Genomic DNA, 18,119 nt, shown 5'->3' with positions numbered 1-18,119 from the left:
TGATAAATTGATATACCCAGTGTACTTTTCATCTCTATTGAGCAATTACAGAAGATTCGTTTTAGAGTTTGTATGCAGTATAGTTTCACAAGTCCCTGGCCATAAACCCAGGTCTGTCTGGCCTACTGCATCAATAACAACATGTGTTCTACAATTCAGTGATTTTAGTGATCAACAGGGTTTTACTGAGATCAAGGGGTCAAGGACTAATTAAAATTGAAGCTTAAAAAATGAATATCAGAAGGAAGTCAAAATCACACTCAGACAGGATCGGTCTTTCAGCAGACCCAAGAAACCAAAGAACTGCTAAAACTAACAAAAATGTTTGAGGTGACTGGCTCTTTCACCAATACGCAGAAATTAATAGCTTTTCCATAGATAAGATAATCAGCCTTAAAACTAAAGAAATTTCCAACCGCCACAAAATGTGAAACAGAAATAAACTCATTACGGGGCGCCTGGGTGGTAGAGTCAGTTAAGCGCCCGACTTCGGCTCAGGTCACGATCTCGCAATTCAGGAGTTCCAGCCCGGCGTCTGGAGCCTACTTCGGATTCTGGGTCTCCCTCTCTCTCTGCCCATCCCCACACGCCCCCCCCCCCCCCCGGTCTCAAAAATAAATAAAAAACTTAAGAAATTAAAAAATAAACTCATTACGAAACACATTGCTACTATATGAGAAAAAGCTATAAAACTCAGGTAAGGGACATAAAAGGAGGCCTGAGTAAATAGAGAAGCATTTTGCTTTTGGATAGGAATGGACAACATAGTTATCGTGTCAAGTCTTCCAAATTAAACTATAAATTTTACGGAATAGCACTTGAAATTTAAACAATTTGAGAACTTGACAAAGTGAGAGTAAAATTGATGTGGAAAATAAACGTTAGAGGTCATCCAGGAAAATTCTGAGAAAGGGGAGGGATGAGGCCTATCAGCCCTATTAGCCAATAGGACTTATTACAAAGCTGCAGTAACTAAGGCCCAGGAACAGACGGACAGATGGCTGTGACTGAAGACAATACAGAAAAAAGGCTTTCCTCTAAGTGTAGAATGAATAAAAATAGAAACAGTTTTTACCTGAAATGAAACCTCTTAGAGGCTCAAGAAAGACTGCATTAAAATATCTAAATTCTTGCTTGGCTAATAGCCCTCTTAATTAAGGCAATCCTGAATATTAAATAAACCGGCAATCCCCCCACAAATTACTTATAATCCCTCCTCTCCCGTCAAATTTTTCTTTGGGCTTACATCTAGTTTCACCCCCATGCTAGATATAGATTATAGATGCCAAATATACTGTAGGGACTTCACATAGTTACAAGACACTGTAAAAAGATAACATTTCATGAATGTTTTCCTATTTTCTATATAAAACCTTGAAGTGACTAATTTGACAGTTCTCTATCATTCTGCATGAATGGGTCAGGATTTTAAAACTGAATATTGTGGGGCACCTGGGTGGCTCAGTCAGTGAAGCGTCCGACTTCAGCTCAGGCCCTGATCTCACGGTTTGTGGGATCGAGCCCCGCGTGGGGCTCTGTGCTGACAGCTCAGAGCTTGGAGCCTGCTTCAGATTCTGTCTCGCTCTCGCTCTCCCTGCTCTTCCCTCGCATGCGCACACATTCTCTCTCTTTCTCTCTCAAAAAAATAAATATACATTAGAAAATTTTAAATAAAAATAAAAGATAAAACTGAATATTGTTACCTATTAATTTCTATTCAGGTTTTGTCGTATAAATGTCAGAGCCATTTAGCCCATGGTCTCAATTATTCTTTTGTAGTCAATTGTGGGAGATACATTTCTGGAACAAATGTTTTAATAAATATAAACTGCTTTTTGAAAGCATTAGATGAATGTACATTGCAATAAATAATTGATTGCTTAACTGTGTTTACATAATATATTTTTCCCAGTTTCAGAGTAAAAAGATAACTTGATTTTAATCTGTACTCTACAAATTGATAGTGTTACTGCAGTGATACTGAAATTTTCTGCTATACATATATACATGTACCTCAGTTTAATTATCTAAATATCATTTCCTTACCCACACATCTCTCTCTAATATCAGAGGTTAACTTAAATACAAATACCATTTACTATTAAACCAAAAACTCCACTCCTATTAAGTCTGATAGGAAACTTTTCTATTAACCCACGATGAACCCAATAAGAAAATTTTTAACTCCTCAAATAAGTTTCTATAAAATATTAGAAAACACAGATTTGCAATAAACAGGCATTTTTTTTGGATCAAATGTAAAAAGAAAACTAAAAAGACCTCTCAGTCATGAGAGCATAGGAGGAAAATAGGAAGAAAAAAAGTAGCTTGGATAAAGGGTTCTCGGGAGTAGCTGTGATAGTTTGTCCTCCTAACAAGGAGACATCGAGGAAAGAGTGGCAAGAGAATGAGTGGTTTTCTGAAAAGATGAATTACTAACAATCACTCAGAGATAAATAGAAAACCATATGAAAGCTATAATCATTTTAAAATTTCATTAGTATTCAAAAATCTATCCACAAAGCACCATTTCTAATGAACAAAGGACAGGGAAATAATTTGCATAGGGTAGAGTTTAAGAGTAGAGATTGTAGGGGCACCTGGGTGGCTCAGTCGATTAAGTTTCCGCCTCTTAATTTGGGATTCCGGCCATGATCTCACAGTTCAGGAGTTCGAGCCCCTCATCGGTCTCCTCTGTGCTGCTAGCTTGGGATTCTCTGTCTGTCTCTGTCTCTCTGTCTCTGTGTCTGTCTCTGCCCTGCCCCTGTTCACAATTTCTGTCAAAAATAAAACGTTTTTTAAAAATTATTCATCAGATGAAGTTTAGATCAGTGGAAAACCACACTGATCTCACTCTGGTTACTGAAAGCTTAGAACAAATTCCCTGTAAGACAGCTGAGGGAATTTGTTTTTTTTTGTTTTGTTTTTTTTTTTTTTAGCTCTCACTGTAGAATAGGATAATCAAGTCTAACCTGGCTTCCTATTTGGGGGGGGGGGGGGGGGTGGGCGGGGTGTGAAACTAAACTTCGTCCATGCTCAGGGAAAGTAGGCTCAAAGCCTAGGGGAGAAAGGTACAATTGTAGGCACAGGATATAGGATATAGAAATCAAGCCATCTGCAAATTGGCATATAAACATGCCAAGAAAGAAAGGCAATCCTAAACATAATTACAATAACATAAGAAATAACTTTACTTTTTATGACTCAATTACAAATTTAAAACATTGGAGATTTCTATTTGCCTCTAGTCTTAGCCAAGATGAAGTATCCCCATTCCTTCCAATCCAGCAACAGAAACAGATTTAAGGGGGGAAAAAAAAAGCCTATTCCTCCAAGCCAAAAGACTTGAAAAAGAATGAGTTAAAAACAGAATATTTGAAAATATCCATCTGGCTCCAGCCAAACATCAGGGGCAAAAACGTAGCCCTTCTCTAGTGTCAGCTGGCCTGAGCAGGAAGCCGATAGGAAGTGGACATTCCCCCCAACCCCACAGACACAGCCAGCAGTGTTCTGGTTCCCCCGGTTGAACAGCGTCAGGAAACCAAATACAGATTGGATCTTCCAGCCTGTGCTAAGCAAAAGCAGGTGATGCCCAGGCATGTTGGTATAGGCGGGGCCCTGCGGGGCACTGATCTTTCAACCCCCCACCAGGAGACATGGGTAGTATTCCAACAGTCAGCAAGATTCAGTGAGCGGAGCCTTGGCTCGCACCTGGCAACGGTGAGATGTAGGGAGCCTACAGAAGTCAGAGCAAATCCACATTCTTCTTCAGGTGCCAGCAGGTTCCAGAAGATAGCTGAATCTCCATCCTCGATTTGGAGAGACAAGACTGAACAAGGTGGTAGGAGCAGAAGGGACACCGTGATTTCCCTCACCGCTGGAGAGAAGCTAACATCCATACCCAACTGACAGCAACAGAGACTAAGCAATATGGTCTAAGCGGGAATAAGGCAGTACAAGTCTGCATTACTGTACTCCTTCTCCATACCCTTGCGCCAGGGGTAGGGAACGGAGTTGGTACCCTCTGTGAAGGGATCGGCAAAGCCAAGGGGTGAGCTGAACTTCTACTCTGCCAATAGGTAACGAAGCCGTAGGAGTCAGGACTCCATTTTTGCCAGAGAGGTGTTAGTGAGGCCCCGAGGGAAGTTGAAACCACGTACCCACCAGGGCCTTGCACTACACCCGAACAGGGGCGCTCTCTACTAAGAGCAAATATTCAACAGGATCCACAATCTCCTAGTAGAACATCTTTCTTAGTCTTTTCAGACTGCTGTAATACAATACCATAGATCAGGTGGCGTATAGGTAGAGATTTCGCACAATTCTGGAGGCCGGGAAACCCAAGAGCATAGTGCCAGCATACCTGCTGTCTGGTGAGGGTCTGCTTACCTCGTTCATAGAGGACAGTGTTTTGGTGTTTCTCACCCGGAGGAAGGAGCAAGGGATCTCTCCGGGGCCTCTTTTATGAGGACGGAGCCCTCATTTATAAGGGGGAACCTAATCACCTCCTAAAAGCTCCCACCTCCAAATACCATCATACGGGGGGATAAGGTTTCAACATATGAAACTGGGGAGAAAGGCAAACAGTGTATAACATCATCCCAAAGAACCAGGATACAGTTAAGAAAAAAAGGCACTCATCATACCAAAAACCAGGGGAAAAGAAAACACAAATGAGAAAAGCCAATCAATAAATGCCAAAGTCATACAGAGTGTGTCCTCTAACCACAATGGAATTGAACCGAAGTCAACAAACAGAGAAATAGCTCTAAGGATTTGAAAAGTAAATAACATACTTCCAGAGAATCCCTGGGTCAAAGAGGAATTCTCAAAGAATATAGAAATAATATGTGGAACTCAATGATAACGAAAATACAATATATCAGTTTACACAAGAGGCAGTTAAGCAGTGAACGCAGGTAGATTTAGGCTATACATTTACTATAATTGTAATTCATTTCACTAAATCTTTACTTTAGAAACTTAGATTAGCAATAGAATTTCCTGCCTCAAGAAGTTAGAAAAATAAGAGCAAACTAAACCCTAACCCTAAGGACAGGTTAGTAAAAGTGAACACCAAAAGCCAATAAGGTCAGGTTTTTTTTTAAAATATCAGTAACATTGACAAGCCCATAAAAAGACCAACCAAAAAAAGAAGAAAACACAAAATTCCAACATCAAGAATGGAAAAAGCAGATCATTACAGATCCTGCAGCCATAATAAGGATAATATAAAGGGATTATGTATTATGCTAAGGGAATGCTATAAACAACTCCGTGCACACAAATTGCATACAGAAGAAATGGACTAACCCCTTGCACACCATGAACTGAAATTCACCCAAAATGAAATAGACGACTGCAACAGTCTTATGGCCGTTAAAGAAATCGAATTTGTATTTAAAAAGCGCCTGCAGGGCGCCTGGGTGGCTCAGTCGGTTAAACGTCTGACTTCGGCTCAGGTCACGATCTCGCAGTCTGTGAGTTCGAGCCCCACCTCGGGTTCTGTGCTGACAGCTCAGAGCCTGGTGCCTGCTTCCGATTCTGTGTCTCCCTCTCTCTCTGCCCCTCCCCCGTTCATGCTCTGTCTCTCTCTGTCTCAAAAATAAATAAAACGTTAAAACAAAATTAAAAAAAAAAAAGCGCCTGCAAAGGAAGTTTCGAGGCCCAGATGGTTTGCAGGAGACTTCCACCACATATTTAAAGAGGAATTACTCCAAATTTATACAATTTCTCCCAGAAAATTAAAGAGAAAGAATCGCTTTCCAACCTGCTCTATGAGGTTAGTGTTAACTTTGATAACAAACCAGACAAACACAGAGGAAAAAAAAAAAAAAAAAACTATAGGCCAGTATCTCTAACCGACATAGTTGCAAATTCCTCAATAAAATATTTGAAAATTGAATCTAGCAAAAAAGAATAACCACCATGAGCAATTTGGTTTTACTCTAGGTACGGAAGAAAAACCACATGACCACATCAAGTGACGTAGAATACACATTTGACAAAAGCCAAGGCTTATCATGATTTTTTAAAAACTCAGCCAATTAGGAATAAGGACTTTCCTCCTCACACACAGCCCACTACACCTCAGAACCAGCAAAGAAACACCAAATCCTTCTCCCGCTTGCAATCTCTCTCACTTACCTTTCTGTTGTACCTCTCCCGCCCGTTCCCTCTTCTTCTGATGCATTTATTTCTCTGGCTTTTTCGCGCCTGCCTCTTCTGCTTTTAAGGTATCATGTGATTGCATTGAGCCCACCTGGAGAATCGAAACCCCCTTTGCCAAATTTAAGGTCACCTGATTACTAACCTCATTACATCTGCCAAATCTCTTCAGAGCAGGACCCAGCTTAGCGCTTGATCGAATAACCAGGTGACAGGACTCTTGGAGAGAGACTTAGATAGACCCCTACCACCGGTGGAAAATTCAGACAACTCTCTGTATGGACAGGGAGAGGAAGTCCTAATGGATAAATTCCGCGTCAGTTTCTTCCTCTTCTCTTCTATTCCTCCAGTGACTAAATCTTCACTTAATGGACGATATGTACGCAGACCGGGCAAGGTGCAAGGGATAGAGCTGCCTAAGAAACCGTCCTGCCCTCGTGGGTAACCTTGTGGCAAGTGCCACGACGTAAAACTGTGTGGCCAATATCAGGAAGGAAAAAGATCGCGTTCAGGAAGAAGCGTGTGTTGGGAGCAGTGCTGTGATAGCTCAAGAGAGGGGCACCCGGACCGGACTGATGAAGGCCAAAGTTTGCCATCGACAGCCCTGCAAAGCTGGGGGAGGTGATAATGCCCGCAACGACTTCAGGCCTAAAGTCACTTCTGAGAAATGCTGAGCAGCTATAGCAGTCTTAAGGCAGGGTGGCAAGAATTGTTGAGAATAAGTTTCTTTCTTCTTTCTACTTTTGAAGCATAAGGGGAAATTGAGGGTCAGGTCCCATTGCGTTTTATAAACAAAGCAAATCGTTTCCCCGTGAGCTCTGGGCACGTTTATCAAGTGCCCCTCATCTGTGGGAACTACAGCAATGCCCAGTTGTACGCAGTTCACACTATTGGAATCCTGTTGTGTTTTTTCCCCTAAAATGAAATCTGCCCCAATGATCACTTATCACTTCCCTTTTCGTTTCTAACTTCCCTGAGGAGGAACAGCTAGGGGTGAAGACACATACCACTGCGGGGTCAGGTGGAAGGTTCCTGAAGGAAACAATGGGAGTGACTATGAGGATACTGACTGAGCTGCATGAAAATGAGCTTTTGATGAGAAAATGGTTCCCGAAAACGAGATTCAGGCCAGCATCGAACACCTGGGTGCCGACTTAGGAAACCGACTAACCGGCAACGCTTTAAGGGTTGCTGGAGAGGTTCTTTTCGATAAAAGGTCATGATTACTTTCAAAGCACCTTAAGTCTCATTCACACGTAAGTAGTGCAAAAGGAGACAAGATTAGAACGGAGATGGTCTTAATACTCAGTTCACGTTTTGTCTCTTCCAGGAAGTGTTCCCTGACCCTGCTCCCTCTCTGCTCTTAAGGTTGAGTTAGGTACCTGTTCTTTCGTCTTTCCATAAGACCCCAGGCTCCCGTCTATAGTAGCACGTGTCTCTTAAAGGTTGGATACCCCTGGAAGCTTCGGGGTATGCTACTCATTCTGTGGCAAGTAAACCGACCTTGCTAAGTGCTTGGCTTGGACTGAGGACTTAGTAAATAGCCGCTTGCAGTTATAAGTGGACACAAAAACAGACCCTAAGTTTCTCGACAGTGAAGAAATAAAGGAGCCATAGTGAATTATAAAATTTGAAGACACTGTTCTGTGTATCCTTACTTGATCTTTCAGAGCCAGACACAGAGGGAATCACCTCCCCTTTTTTTTGACACACTCTCTTCTCAAGTTCTTGACAATGTACTGTCTTGCTTTTCCCCCTACCTGATTGGTGACTCTTGTTCGGTCTTTGTTACTTTCCCCCTCCTTATAAAGGTTAGAATTCCTCTCAGCTGCATCTTGGGCCACATTCCCCAATCTGTGCTTCTTTCCATAAGTGATCTCATTTATTCCCATAGTTTTCAGCATCAATTATGTCCAAAAATCTCAAAGGTATAAATATAGTCCACATCTCTCCTCTGAATTTCAGAGTCAACGATCCCATTGTCTACCTGTATCTCCAATTGAATATCTAATGTTTATTTCAAAAGAACCGTCCAACATTCAACATGGGACACCAGTTTGTGGTGTTCATCCAACCAAATCTTCCCCCCCCCCACCCCAATCTTCTCAATCAGAGCAGCCACGAGAATGCTCCTCACAGACCTCTAAACACAGGGACTGTAATGTAACCTGAGGACCACGTGTCCAGATACTGAACCCTGAAATCCACCCACACATTTGTGGAGAGTCTACACTTCCCACAGACTGCTCCCAACCAACGACTGAGAGCAGCGGATACGAAGGCATGTGTATTTGTGGGGATATATATAACCGACTTTGGCTCAAGGACTCCCCGGTGACCTTGCCGAACCCTCCCCAGACTAGATTGTGTGATATACTTTCACTCACACTTCCTTCTGTCCTCTACTCCAGGGCAAACCTACACTTGGATATGATAACTCTCTCAACCTTTCCTGGCATCCTCCTCATTTCCTCTCATAAGTGTTTGCTCTAATAAAATCCATGCACGTTTAGTACTGCCTTGGAGTCTGCCTTTTAGAGGACTCAGATTAATAACAGCGGTACCAAAACTAGGGTGGTCTGAGAAAACAGGTAATAAGATGGGGGTTTGGTACTGGCTCACCCATGCCCAGCAGATGAAAAGGTGGGGCCTGTTTGGGAGCTAAGGCATGGGTGGTCCATAGCACAAGTTGATAACTCAGTTGCCAAAGATTTCTCGGGGGATGATCTGGGAAACTATCCCATTGCAGAAGACTTTTGTGTTGGGTACGATGAAGTAGGCATTTGAAGGACATGGGGAGTACAAGGCCTACAGAGCAGCAGTTGGCTAGTTAATGCTAAGTTGTATCCATATACTGTAGAAGGCTAATGAGAGACCGAAAGATGTTAACAAGCGGTTAGTAAGATGTTAACAAGATGTTAACAAGCAGTCAGTGTAAGTTGCTGACAGTCACTGGTATATAAGCAGTCTTATCACCTATAGGACAAGAGTAGACATAACTGAGTAGCAGGTTGCAGGCCCAGGTGTCAGAATACCAGAGATCCAGAAATGTTTCAGTGTTTGGCCAAGAAAGGTGGGTTATGCAAAGATCAGAGACCCCTGATACATGGGACTGAGACACCCCCTGAGGAAGCTGGCTCTACAACAGCTTGACCCTGAGAACTTCTAGGCTGGCTCATCCTAGAGCCAGGGAAGGCAGGGAGCTACCTAGGGAAGGTAGCTCATCCTTCCCTAAAAAGAGCGAGCACTGCCCCCACGGTGCAAGATTCACAGGGCAACTGCTATCCCCTCAGGATCTGCCCCCACCTCCTCTCTTGGCTCCTGGTCCCATAACTGGACTTAAACCCTGACATAACCTGACTGATATTTTGCTAAGTCTATATAAGAAAGAGAAGGTATCATACATGTAAAGAATTATAATAATTAGCTGGTAAGTACTGGCAGGCTCAGGGATGTATCCTAGGATTGGATTTTGAAGGTACTTGATCAAGGAGGCCAGAATGCAAGACTGGATCAGTAATAATTTATCAACTGAGAATAATTACTAGGACATGGGACACCCTAGCAAGGGCCCAGAGGATGGAACAAATTCACTGTTGGCGTGGCTCTTGGAAGTCAGAAAAATTGATGGTCAATACTTAATGGAAATGCTTGATTAACTCTGGAAAACAGTAGCAGAAGGAAAAAGAGACTGTTAAAACCGACTGTGTGAATCTGGAAGGCCAGAGGCTTAGGATCCAGGGAAGGATCAAGAAGACATACCATCAGGACAAAAAGAAGGCAAAAAGGACAAAAGAAGACAAAGCCATCAGGAATGTGCTGGTGAGAGGGGCCCCAGCATCACTAAGGAATTCAGTGGGTTTTTTTCTTCTGCAGGCCAGGACCGATGATAAGAAAGGCAGTCATGGAGCTAAGTTGTTAATATCCATGAAGATGACGGGGCCCCAAAATAACAGAGACCAAGTTACAGCAGAGGGTGGTTGACACAATAAAAAGTCATGTCTTGGGGTGCCTGGGTGGCTCAGTCGGTGAAGCGTCCGACTTCAGCTCAGGTCATGCTGTCACACTCCGTGAGTTCGAGCCCCACGTCAGGCTCTGTCCTGACAGCTCGGAGCCTGGAACCTGCTTCGGATTCCGTGTCTCCCTCTCTCTCTGCACCTCCCCTCCTCGTGCTCTGTCTCTCTCTGGCTCAAAAATAAATAAAAACACTTCAAAAAAATTTTTAAAAAGTCATGTCTCTTGCTCAGTTCTTAGACATGAATGAGTTTTCAGATCTGGAATCCATGACTGATGAGATGGCCAGGTCTCTAGGAAGAAGACCCCTTAAACACCATGTCAAGTATATTTCATGATGGTTCCCAAAGTCCTTCCCCTAAAGGACTGTGGGTCATTGACTTAGGTGACTATACAGTGAGGAAAGGGGAATAATAAGACATGTCTAGGACTGTTAATCATAGTTGACATTGATACAAGAGACTCACAGTGTCTTCACAATCCCCTCTCCCACTGGAGTGGTTAACTTAGAAGCCAGGCGCTAAATGGAGTATTGGCTAACATGCGGCTAATACTGGGCCCACTGGTCTACAAACACACCCAGGGTCATTTCTCCAGGCTCCACTTGAACAATTGAAATTGATATAGTTGAAAGTTGGAATGAACCTCACATTGGGCCTTTTGTCTGTGAAGTAAGAGGTATCATATTCAGGAAGACCAAATGAAAACCCCTGAAACCACCTGAAAATGACACTAAATCAAAATAATATCATCACGAGGGAGGGTATGGTGGAGGTCAGTGTCGCCATTAAATATCTAAAGGATGCCGGAGTGGTAGTCCTTACGTCTCTAATTTTCCAATTTGGCCCCTGCAGAAAATGGATGAATCCCGAAGAACGACTATATACCACCACCGTGTATATAGTGACAGTCCCGATTGCAAATACTTTGCTGTGCACGGCGTGATTGGTAGGGCCTAGGAATAAGCCATCTGAAGCATCGCACGTCACCAGTGATTTCGTGGATGCATTCTTTTCCGTTCTAATTAGCAAAGAGTGTAAGAAATCGTTCTTTCACGTGGGATCAATAGTATTCATTTATAACGTGTCGTGGCTATATTAGCTTTCTTTCCCTCTGTCATAATGTAGTCTGGAAATCTCCGGACCACCTGGACAACCCACAGAACTTCACACTGATCCATTGCATTGATAACATTGTGCTGGCTTGACAGGGCAGGCAAATAGCGACAGCCAGAGTGGAGGTCTTGTTATGACACATTCCAGAAGGTAGAAGATAAAGCCTATTAAGTTATTGGGACCTGCAACTTCAGTGAAATTTTTAGGTTTCCAGTAGTCAGGGGCATGCCGGGATATTCCCTTTAAAGCAAAAGACGCGTTGCTAGATCTATCATGAATCCCTCATCACAAAAAAGGAAGCATAGCATCTGGTAGCCATCTTTGGATTCTGGAGGCTTAGACTTCCATAGCTGGAAATATTGCTTCACATATACCTGCTGCCATAGAAATCCGCCAGCTTTTTAGGGCTCAAGCAGGAAAAGGCAATGGGAGCAGGTTCAAGCCACAATTCCATCATCCTTGTCACGTGGGCCATAGAAGTCAATAAACCCTACAGTGTTGGAAAAGAATCCAGTTTGGAGCATATGCTCCAGTGGAATACTCACAGTGTAAGTCCTGGGGATTCTGTCACAAGGCTATGTCATTCATAGCAGACATTTTATGACTTCTAAGAAACAGCTTCTTAAGTATTACTGTGCTGTAGTCGAAAGACAACATCTCACCACGTGTCAAGTACACATGCATCCAGAACTGTATCCTCTGTCGGATGCCCCGAGTTATACGGTCAGACATGCCTAACAGCAGTCTATCGTGAAATGGAAATGTACATCTCGAATTGAACCTGAGCAAGACAAGAGGGAACAAGTAAACTACGTGAGCTGGAAGCCTAGAACTCCTGTCGCCAAAAAGTCGCACCAGAGCCCTTCCATGGCTTGCACCTATGGACCTATGGGGGTCCCTGTGTGACTGACCGAAAAATGAGGAAAAACCCTGAACTTGATTTATGGATGGATTGGCATGCTATGGGAATGCAAAGCAAAACTGGGCACTGGCTGCGTTATAGTCACAGTCAGGGGCAACCTTATAAGATAGCGGGGAGCAAAATCTCCCCAATGGCAAGAGCTCCCAGTCGTGCACCTGGCTATCTACTTCGTGTAGAGGGAGAAAGAGCCTGAGGTGAGAAAAGAATAGATTCCTGGGCAGTGGTCAATGGCCTGGCCTTCTAACCTAGGGCCTGAAAAGACAAGGACTGGAAGGCAAAGACAAAGAGGTCTAAGGAAGTGGCATGTGGATAGACATATGGGAGTAGGCATGAAGTGTGAAAACATTTATATCACATGTCAGTGCTCACCAGAAAGCGTTCATCACGGAGAGTCCCCGAGACGATGTTGACAGAATGACTCAGCCAGTTGACGTTGCCAGCTTTTCTCCTCAGCCATCCCAGAAGGCCGTAACGGGCATTTGAATGGAGTGTCCATGGCGACAGAGACGGAGGCTCCGTGTGGGCCCAACAGCATGGACTTTCACTGATCTAGCTACTGCTACTTCTGAATGTGCCAAATGTCAGCAACCCGGACCAAGGCTGAGCCCCTGGCATGACACCGTCCCACAGGGAGACCCGTTGGCCACACGCCACCCCGGCGACTACTCTGGGCCCGTCTATTCTGGAAGGGCCTGCATTTCATTTTCACAGGGACAGATACTTATCCAGGCAGGAGTTCATTTTTCCTGCTTGTCGAGCCTTCGTCAGTGACACTGTCTGTGGGCTTATGGAACTCCTGGACTGTGGGCCACAGGACGTAGCATCTCACCGGAGGACCCACTTCACATAAGAGCAGGTGCAGGAGTGGGGTTCCACTAGCCATACCCCACGCCATGCCGTGCAGAAGCAGCTGGCCTCATAGAACGCTGGAACTGTCTTCTAAAGACACAACCAAAGTGCCAGATCAAAAGACATGCTCTGAAAGGATGGGATGGGGTGTCATCTTATACACTGAGATGCAGTGTACAAGAGTGTATTTACCGGGGTGCCTGGGGGGCTCAGTCCGTTAAGCGTCTGACTTTGGCTCAGGTCATGATCTCACAGCTCACGAGTTCGAGCCCCACATGGGGATGTCCAGTCTTAGCACGGAGCCCACTTCGGATCCTCTGTCTCCCTCTCTCTCTGCCCCTCCCCTGCTCTCTCTCTCTCTCTCTCAAAAATAAATAAAAACATTCAAAAAAAAGAGTGTATTTATTAAATCATAGGGCTCTATACGGCACTGTGTCTCGCTTATGAAGGTCCATGTGGCTGGGAACCAAGGATTGGCAGTCGAATTGGTCCCACACTGACACTCCCCATAACCCCCTGGGGAATTTTGTGCTGCCTGCCCTCGCAGTCCTGGGCTCTGCAGGGTTGGGAAGTCTAGTTTACAAAGAGCCCACACTCTTGCCAGGGGACATGAGTAATGGCAAGTTATGGCTGCCCCCAGGGCCTTTTGTATTTCTTATGTCCAAGGACCAGCAGGTGAGAGGAACAGCCATATACTTGCACATATGTGTAACTGGTCCTGATCACCAAGTGGACGCAGGGCTGCTTTTTCTCCACTGGGGCCAGGAGGGTTATGTGTGGGTCCCAGGTGGCCTCCTGGTATCTCCTGGTACTTCCTGGTACCCTCTCGCCCCCCGCCTTGTCACTGTGAATGGACAAGTGCAGCAATCCCCGACCAAAAGGTTCTCCAAGAGCTCAAGAATGAAGGTTTGGGTCACTTTACCAGGTAAGCCACCAAGGCCTGCTGAGAAGATAGCTGAAGGCACGTTGACTCCCCGCTCACCCCAAACCTGGCCCCGATTACTTCCGTTCCATCAGCAGGCACGGTTGGATTTCCCTCCAAACTGTACCTTAAATCCACCTACTTCTCTCATTTCCATTTCTTTTTTTTAAATTTCTTTTAATGTTTATTTATTTTTGAGAGACAAAGTGTGAGCGGCGGAAGGGCAGAGAGAGAGAGAGGGAGACACAGAATCCGAAGCAGGCTCCCGGCTCCGAGCTCTCGGCACAGAGCCTGATGCGGGGCTCGAACTCAGGAACGTGACATCATGACCTGAGGTGAAGTCAGACACTTAACCGACTGAGACACCCAAGCGCCCTAAAAAACACTTCTTACTGAGTAAATTCTGTCACTATCTAACAAAAGAAATGTTTGCCTGAACAAAACCATTTTACCTAAAAAAAATAGCAATGTTATGGCATGTGGATATAATTTTGATAAAGGATATTGGAGAATAGCATAGATAGTAGTTCAGCTATGGCTTTATATTTTATCTTTCATAGAGGCAGTAAATCCAAAATTCAGAAGACATTTTCATGGGTAAAAGTAGGGTGTATGGAGAGAACAAGGACAGAGGTATAATAATCTAGGAATCCATTCCCTTATGAGGATCCAATTAAATTACATTCTATTTAGGGGCGCCTGGGTGGCTCAGTTGGTTGAACATCTGACTCGATTTCGGCTCAGGTCATGAGCTCACAGTTGTGAGTTTGAGCCCCGCATTGGGCTCTGTGGTGATAGTGTGGAGCCTGCTTGGGATTCTCTTTCTCTCCCTCTCTCTCTCTCTCTGCCCCTCTCCCTCTCTCTCTCTCTATCTCTCTTTCTGCCCCTCCCCCACTCTCTCTCTTTCTCTCTCTCTCAAAAACAAAGAAAAAAACTTTTTTTTTAAAATTTTTTTTTAACGTTTATTTATTTTTGAGACAGAGAGAGACAGAGCATGAACAGGGGAGGGGCAGAGAGAGAGGGAGACACAGAATCAGAAGCAGGCTCCAGGCTCTGAGCCATCAGCCCAGAGCCCAACGCGGGGCTCAAACTCACGGACGGCAAGATCGTGACCTGAGCTGAAGTCGGACGCTCAACCCACTGAGCCACCCAGGCGCCCCTAAAACTTTTAAAAAATTATATATTATTTACCTGTTTGATTATAAAAATTAAATAAGCTCATTGTTGACACTTTAGAATATATATTTATACTATCAGAGATAACTTTTTTACCAGGGGTCACTATTTCCCAGCCTGTCTTTTTTTTCTTTTGTCAAAGATTTTATTTTTAGGGGCGCCTGGGTGGCTCAGCCGGTTAAGCGTCCGACTTCGGCGCGGGTCATGATCTCGAGGTTCGAAAGTTCGAGCCCCGTGTCGGGCTCTGGGCTGACGGCTCGGAGCCCGGAGCCGGCTTCGGATTCTGGGTCTCCCTCTCTCTCTGCCCCTCCCTCGCTCAGGCTCTGTCTCTCAAAAATGGATAACCGTTAAGAATTTTTTTTTTAATGATTTTATTTTTAAGTAATCTCTACCCCCAACGTGAGGCTTCAACTCACAACCCTGAGATCAAGAGTCGCACACTCTACTAACTGAGCCGGCCAGGCACCCCTTCGGTCTTCCTTTTAGAGCCAATTGGATACACAGTTCTGGGACTCGTCTTGGCAGCGTAGATCCTAAAATTGGATATACAATTCTGTATTCTGCGTTATTCCCATTTACATCACATGATCGACATTTCCCCATATTTTCCCAAATAAAATGTAAGGCCTACATTTGACGTGATCACGTGAATGTGCTGTAACTTATTTTATCCCATTCCCCTGCAGTTAAATCTTTCCCATTTTCCTCAGCTTTTTCTTATTATTCAATGATTCTGGGAGGACCGTGGTCATTCACTGATATATATCCCCGTTTCTGATTTTCTGTTTGATATAGACCTCAAAGTGTAATTTCTCTGGCATAATGCTTGAAAATGTTTGAAGGTTGCTGTCCGTTGCTGTTTCTTTCCATAAAGTCACAAAATGTGTACTAAGTTACACTTGCCCCAGCAATACTTGATGCTTGTTTCATAGTACCTCACCGTCATTGAGCATCATTATGGTTTGTTAGTTTTTATAACTTAATAGATGACACATGGCATATCGTCACTGCTTCATTTTATTTTTAAATCATTTTCAATGTTTATTTTATCATTTCAGTTTCTACGTTTTGATATGGCCATGACTTTTTAGTCCCTACTCATTAAATCAGCATCTCCATTTTCTTATTAATATCTAAATAGGTCTAATCATAAAATAATAGATACTCCTAAAATTTCCAACCACGTAGTATATAAAGCAAAAATCCCCTTTCCCCATGTGTATCTACTATTAACATTTTTCTCGATACTGCAATTTTATTCACGTAACATTTTTTGAACAATAATCCTCAGCGAATTGATAGACCAGGGTTCTTACTGCAAACTCCACCATATCTTTTTGTTTGACCTTGAAAATGTAGAGAACAGATTTTATTCTAATGCGGAGACAGCAGGTGCCCACCCATTCATCCATTCACTCATTTGTTCATTCTTAAGTCTATTATTTTAATGAGTGCCCCATAGGGAGAACTTGGAAATTTTCCATCTCTACCTCTCTCCCAAATCTGCTGGATGCATGAAATTTAACCACCAGAGAATCATTTTAGGAATGATCGATCTGGGGACAGAGCCGTCAAGAGTTTCGACTGCAAGGTCAAGCAACAGACCAATAGTTGCCTCCTTCTATCCATTTCACCCCATTTTTCCACTCCTCTCCAATACACCAGGCAGGGATTTGGGGAAAATTCCGTTTCTGGAGTCCGTCATCTTTTCTTCTTGTTTACAGCTTTTAAATTTTATATTGGTGAAATTTCATGAGGTTTATTTGGGGGTAAACGGGGGTTGCTTTCCTGACCTGCTATAGGTAAGAAGCTTAAGGTATAAGTTATTTCATGCCTAGTCATCTCACAAAAAAAATGGGGTAGGAGTCCCATCACCTTTTTCCTGAATAGGAGTATGAGGAGCATCTTCCTCTTCTGGGTTATAGGTGAATATGGGTCCTGGATGGAATTTGTCCCCGAGCCAGGACTAGGGTGAGAGTATCTGAAAGGCCTGGGTTAGGATGAAGGAAATGAATGAGTTATGCGAGGGCAGGATTGGATCCTGTATTGATTTAAAATTGTTTTCATCATGGATTTTTTTCATTGATTTAGAATTCTTAAAATGGTACATCAAAACCATGTGCATCTCGATTTATTGAGTTTTTTTGATGGCCCCTACAATTTCGTGCCTGGTTTGAGTGCCTCCTTTGCCTCATCCTAATCCTGTCCCTGACTTTGTCCCCTAGAGACGGAGGAGGCTTATCATCATCTGTGAGCTCCTCTAGTTATCGTTCTAGTAACCAGAGCTGGATGATTCTCAAATCTGCCCCGAGCTGTCGCTTTTGGAGAAAGTTTTGGCTTCCGTCCATATGCATCTGCTCTAGCACCGGCTGTATTCCATGTGTTGGAGTCTATGTCCTGGTCTGTGTCCTGTGACCACTCAGCTGTTCTTGTTCATTTGGCACTAATGGTGGCAGAACATTAAAACAGCAGGAAAAGGTACCATGCACTTCGGAGACTTCCGGAGACTTCTTTGGTTCGAGGATTTGGGGTCGGTGCGGTTGGAGATGGTGGGGAGCAAGACGTATTCCTCCAAGTATCTGAAGCCGCAGGGGCTCGTAGAAGGTACACGGTTATAGAGATTCTCAACTCTGGCTACATATCACAATCACCTGAAGAGCTTTCACGAATGCTTGTGCCTGTCCTACACTCGGGTTTTCATTGAATCGGTCTGGGGTAGAGCTGAGCCATTGGGATTTTTTTTTTTTTAACTCCTCGGATATCAGTGGATAACCAGATTGAAACCCACTATGTCTTGCATTACTCAGGGGCCAGCTGAGGCTCATTCTGAAGGGCACGGGGAGCAGGTCATTATGGATCTGAAGAATCCAAGTGAATAGTGATCTGGAATCAACTGATAGTTGCCACGGGTTTCGGTGAAGAAACATCTTTTACAGCCAAAATTGGTAGCTGG

The 18,119-nt window shown here is 43.9% G+C and overlaps 1 pseudogene; it reads right to left on the bottom strand.

Moving 5' to 3' along the window:
- LOC109250432 (tRNA pseudouridine(38/39) synthase-like) overlaps positions 1–13,114 on the bottom strand; it is a 92,460-nt pseudogene extending 79,346 nt beyond the window's left edge.
- Between the last annotated feature and the right edge of the window lie 5,005 nt (positions 13,115–18,119).

This window comes from Panthera pardus, unplaced genomic scaffold, assembly GCF_024362965.1.
Source record: "Panthera pardus isolate Hobbes unplaced genomic scaffold, ASM2436296v1 HiC_scaffold_27, whole genome shotgun sequence".
In the NCBI taxonomy this organism is placed as follows: domain Eukaryota; kingdom Metazoa; phylum Chordata; class Mammalia; order Carnivora; family Felidae; genus Panthera; species Panthera pardus.
The sequence above is the reverse complement of the archived record's forward strand: the minus strand, read 5'-3'. Positions and strand labels throughout refer to the sequence as shown.